This window comes from Dermacentor variabilis, unplaced genomic scaffold (genome assembly GCF_050947875.1).
Source record: "Dermacentor variabilis isolate Ectoservices unplaced genomic scaffold, ASM5094787v1 scaffold_20, whole genome shotgun sequence".
Lineage (NCBI taxonomy): Eukaryota > Metazoa > Arthropoda > Arachnida > Ixodida > Ixodidae > Dermacentor > Dermacentor variabilis.
In genome coordinates this window covers 1,229,481-1,235,480 of record NW_027460368.1, presented here as the reverse complement: position 1 = coordinate 1,235,480, position 6,000 = coordinate 1,229,481, and the positions used below count along the sequence as shown (strand labels likewise).

Genomic DNA, 6,000 nt, shown 5'->3' with positions numbered 1-6,000 from the left:
CAAATGTTGGTGAAGGTCCCTGGCACATTGAGACTGGGACTGCTGTTCACAGGGGTGCCCTGAAACTGAAGTTGGAAAATTAGATTCTGGTGTAACAGAGTGATGAAAATATATGAATACTCGAGGTGCTTCTTGATAAAAAGGAACTGGAGCAAACCTTCAAAATAAAGCACTTTATTGCAAAGTACCACAACTGCACTATTTTTACTGTGAAGCTGACAGCATTGTTCCTTCAACTCTCTGAATTTAACAGGGTGTGAAGCAAACTACTCCTTTAAATGTCTCACACTGTGCCAATTCAAATTTCTTTACAAGTGAAGGGCAAAAAAAGAAACATTGCAACCAACGATAACAGACACTATACCTCAATTGATCCAGCAGGAAGTTATGTATGGAAAGTTATGCTTTTTAATGGTATTCTTGATAATTCTTTGATTTCCTTGTCTATTTGATATTTTCTGGTTACTAGACACCCTGTTGAATGAGAGAAGGTTTAAGGTTGCACAACCCTGCACAAACAAAAACCATATCGCTAATTGTTTGTTTTGATTTGATTGGGAGTGCCTGTTTGAAGATTCTGTAGGTCTTGATCCGGTTGATTGCACGTTCCACATGAATGCGGACAGATGCAATGCGCTTTGTGGTGGTGACCTCCTTTTCAGTCAACTGCTTTTTTCCTGCAAAACAAAATGTGACATTGTATTTGCTGAAAACTATGCCAGTTGCTTAAAAAAATACCTTTCGTGAAGGCTGGCGTGTTTAGCCGCACACCTTGCACAAGTAGCTCGTCGTCAAGGGAGAAACCTCTGTCCGCCATTACTTCATCACCTCTCATGAAGTAATCTCCAATGCCACTCTCCCTTGTGATGAGCTTGTCCGAAGCACGTCCACCATATGCCTTAGAAACAAACATGATGTGCCCGTTAGGGGCAATAGCCACGAGGAACTTTGTAGTGTTGTGTGCTTTGTAGCTACTAAATGTCTGTGCCCTGGCCATTAGCTTCTTTGGGCGCTGCAACATAACTTCAGTGCAATCAAGAATGCACGTTGTGGAACCATATCCACTCTCCGTGAAGGACGCTGGTATGCTGTCCTTGATGTCTTCTCTTGGCAACCAGTTGACAACCCACTTCATTACCTTGCACAGCACTTGAAACATGTAGCGAACGTTGTTCCCCACCAGCAGAAACTGACATCTGGAAAATTCTGCCTAAATGTCCGTACAGAAGACCAAGACGAAGCCTCATAAGGTACATCATTAGCTAGTCAGCACGTGACAATATGCTTGCCTTTTTGGCCAATGTCGACACTGCTTTCACAAGGTTGTTGAAAGCTGTTTGCGAGATGCCCGTATAAAACAAAATGGTCATCAGCAGAAAGCCTCTCCACAAATGAAGTTTTGTGTAGCCCAATCTTGGGAAGTTGCACATAACAGTGGTCCTCATAGTTCACATTCTCCCACTGTGTTGACTTGTGTTCTTGAACCTAAAAAAATAAAAGGTAGGATGTCAGAGTCAAGGCACCAAGCTTTGTGTTTTGAGTCGTTCAACCATACTCAAACAAAACAGCTGAATGCAAGCGATTAGCATCTTATTGAACAGTAAATCGGAGCATGGTTGAAACGGATGCACTTGTGTGCTAAGCCAGGTGGTCTTTAATGTTTGTGTGGTCTCTCGCACTACGACCTGAAGTAAATCAGTTCTGAAATGGCTATACCCACATGGCGTATTTTGGTATGTTATTCCACATCCATTCCACAACTTAGGAAACTTTAGTTCAATGTTAAGGGCAAATAAAAATGCTACATTGAAATCTTTACTTTTTACAGCAATTTTTTTTGCAAGCAGCAGGCATGGTTCTTAGGAACCAGTGTGTGTGACAAAGGAATTGTGCAAAGTTTTTGTTCTTGGTACGATGTAGGCTGCACTGAAATCTGACAAAAGTTTCGCGAGCTCTTGCGCACCGCATTACTGTTGAAAAGTGTTAAACGTAACAGTCGGTCACTTTTACATTTAGCAGATGGGACCAATAACAAAAATGGTTGTGAAGACAGTACATTTTCTAAATGATGTCAGTTAAGCGTGGAAAGCAATGTTTCACTCACACTGCTTGTACACTGTACTTGAGGTCTTGCTGTGATATTGGAGTCAGCAGCAGCCATGGTCTGTGTTGTCTGAAGTCACATTTGATACAAGAATGCTTAACCACCATTATAAGACAAACGAATATGAATGAAATGGTGCAATTTTCCCCCTCACCTTGTCATGGTGTGTTGGTGGCAATCCTGCTTCTGCATTAATGCTAGTACTAGGTGTTTGTACTATCTGAAATAAGTAAAACAGTGAGTTTTTCGTCTGTAGGAACAGAGAACTTGTTATTACTGTCACAGCACAGAAACATGGCCCATGTGAAATATAGCCCCCAAGTCTGGGAGTGCAAGCGGATTCATGCAGCCATTACTGAACTCACTTTGGCCGTCTCGAAGCACGCCTTTGTCTGCGGTATACAGGCAACAGAACTGCCCTCTGTCTGTGTAACCTGAAAGTAATCAGCATGGTATGAGGACCTTGCAGTAAAAAAAAAATTGCTTTTCATAGTACAGTGTAAGGACAAAACTTCTGCGGATTCTAGACTGTCAAGTCGGCATTAAGTATGCTGCGTTTTAAGCTGTGCCTCCTCAGGTCCTTCCTCAGGAGACGAAATATTGTATGATTGCGTACTACCACAGTGTAATGAAGTCATGCAGATTCACATGTTTAACTGCAGTTACTGTTATACACTGACAGTTCTGACCGTGGCTGCTACTTTCTTTTTTTCTTTCAACCTGTCTTCATATAACTGTAAAGTGCAATGGTAATAAATATGTATTTTTGCCACACTTGTTCGATCATCATCTTACCCAGCCAAACTACACTCCCTGCAGGGCACAGACCTTTCCTATTTCTCTCCACTTAACACTGTACTGTGCCAGCTATGGCAAACTCGTACCCATAAGCTTCTCAATGTCATCTGCCCACCTGACTTTCTGCTGCCCCCTGCCATGCATGCGTTGCTTATCTTGAAATCCAGGGCGATACTCTTAATGACCAACAGTTTCTTACCTTCGCATTACATGCCCTACCCACACCCATTTCTTAGTCTTGATTTTCGATTAACTAGGATGTCAGTAACTCGCATTAGTTCTTGATCACTCTGCTCTCATCCTGTCTCTTAAGGCTGCCTGTATCATTTTCCTTTCCATAGCTCAGAGCATTGTCCCCAGTTTGGGTGCAACACGGCTCCGTTAGCCTCAATGTTTCTGCCCCATAGGTGAGTACCGGTAAGGTACACCTGTTGCATAATTTCCTCTAGATGCCATTCATGATCGGATAGCACCTGCGATATGCACTCCAGCCCACTCGTAGTCTTCAATTTTGCTGTCATGATTTGAACCTACAGACACATCCTGCCCTAATTAAATCATTCTAATTAAGCCCTAATTAAGCCACCGTAAACTGTCATTTCCTGCTGGGGCTGTGGAACATCAATTTTCTGTATATTTATACCCATCATTCTGCTTTGCCTGTGTCGTCGATCGTGCTTTGCAATCCATCTTCTGCATTACTTAGCAAGGCAATGTAATCGGCAATATCACAGATTACTAAATCATTCTCCATTAATTTTATCCCTAGCCCAAGCATTTAAATATGTCTGGTAAAACTCTATCAAAAATTATTGGAAATATTTTGTACACCTCTCGGCCCGATACCCTGCTTTTTTTCGTGAAATTTTGTGACTTTCTTTGTGGACGACTACGGTGACTACCGGTGCAGCTGTTGTGGATACTCATGCTTTCATAATAAATTAGCACACTTCATAATGGTAAAAAAACAAAGAAGTACATAGCACTTAACGATAAGGACTGGTTTCTGCTTTGAGGTAGAAAAGCAATGTAGCTTTGAACCACAGAATAAGAACCAATTGCATGGCTTCATTGGTCATCCTTTTTTTTTTTTGAAGCCTCATATTATTGTAGTTGAGCAAACTATTAGCTGCAGTGCAGATACAGTAACAACATCCTCAACGATTTTATCTGTGGTAATTAAAAAAATCACTGGAGCCAAAGTTAATGTCATTAATGTAGTCCCCAGAAATAAATTAAACAGAGCATGAGCTCAGGTGATTGTATACAATGTGGCAAGTCATAAATTAGCTAGGGCATTCACTTCAGATCCCATTATAAAATCTGAGTACGTGCAAGCGCTGTACAGAGCAAAGTTTGGCCTGCCTTGTTTCGGAAAATTCTCGGTGCGGGCAGCAGCGCAGATCTTATGAGCGGTTTAAAGTCCCAAAACCGCGCATGCGTTGCGAGGGACGCCATAGCGGAGGGATGAGGTTTATTTCTACCATACGACTTAGCACAGCATTGGCCTCCATCGATACGCGGCCGCTACGGACGAGATTCGATTCCGCGTCCTTGGGCACAGCAGTCAAACGACAAGGCCAGTTAGTCACCTCGGCGACTCCATTGGCATAGAAGCCATTTGAATTTTACAGCATTGTTAATAAGCTGTGGGCACATACCTCAGAAAAAGCAGCAGAGCAAAGCAGTTGCAAGCCAGCATTGCAACTGTAATTGCTGTGTTGTACCTGCGAAAAATGCATTTCGATATGTGTAGTACTTGAAGATGAACATAAACAGATATCAAACGCGCTTCGGCGTGTTTCGAAAAATCAGTCTGAGAGTCGCGCATACATTCGTCAGAGGAGGACTGGGAGACGGGGCCGCCTGTGGCACAAGGTTTTATTCTGCTCTCTGGAAATGAAAGGGGAACGCTTATTACCGATGTTATCGCGAACACAACGTGTGAGCCTACCTTGTTCGGCACTTGGATGTCTTGTTTCGTGATGCGCCGCCGCCCCTTCAAGACCTACGATTAATTCGAAAACGACCACTGTCATCACGCTTGCCCATAACTTGACCTTGTTGGCTCATATTTGCATATTTATAGCCCATCTAAACGTTAGGGGCTGACGATGGAGACCCACACAGCTCATCTTACCTTCCTCGCGTATCCGAGCTGAAGCATTGGCTCTGGATTCTCAGATGTCCGCTTCCCGTCGACAAAATGAACCGAGCAGACGCGCGACGACTCCGTAGGGACGAATCCCTTACGATTTACAGCGCTAATCCAGCGATGCTTCAGTACCGCATCGGCAGGAAACCGATGCAACAGGTACAGTCGCGATCAATTTGAAGGTGATCGCTCGAGCGGCGACTGAAACTAGGAGCAGCGCCACGTTACGTCATCACCGTCACTCAAGAGGGAAAGGTCACATAGCTTCCCTCTCTCTCTTTTGATGTTCCCTGATCAGCTGTCACTCCCATCTGGCAACTTGCAGGTTTTCGTTATTTTTTTATGCTCCAAGAAACAGGCAGTGGTACACAGCGCGTGTCGTGTTTTGCGCAGAGGCGTCATTGTTGGCCAAGATATGCGTGAGGCAGCGACGCACGCACATCATTGCCATGAAACGGAACCAAACACAAAAATGTGAAGAGTCTGTCATGGGGGTGACGGGTGCAGCCTGGAAGAGCATAAAAGGGGAAGAAGGAAGCGCAATCTTTATCTTCGCAGTTCCGAAATCGGCCGCTGTGCTGCTTGGAAGGCCCGCCGGTCGATGCTCGCGCGATCACCTTCAAATTGATTGTGACTGTACATGTTGCAGCCGCAGTCCTCTTGCAGAACATTGTGCGTGCTGCACTGCACTTTTCTTGCTGCATTGCGCTTCTTCTGGTTCTTCGAACAACCTTACACAGCGCAGTGCTGCCCGGACGTTTGCATTGACTGTGCGTAAAGCTTAAAATCGCGAGAACTTGGCGCAGTCAATGCGGGAACAGCGCGCGTGACAGTACAGCAAGAGAGGGCAACTATTAGACGCTAGTTAGTCTCGCTACCGGGGGCCTGATATCCGTTTCCGACTCTCTGGTTCGAGGCTCCCGGTGCAAAGGTGGGGCACTCC

The 6,000-nt window shown here is 44.4% G+C and overlaps 1 pseudogene; it reads right to left on the bottom strand.

Moving 5' to 3' along the window:
- Positions 1-472: 472 nt before the first annotated feature.
- Positions 473-1,539, bottom strand: LOC142568509 (uncharacterized; annotated as a pseudogene).
- Positions 1,540-6,000: the final 4,461 nt, after the last annotated feature.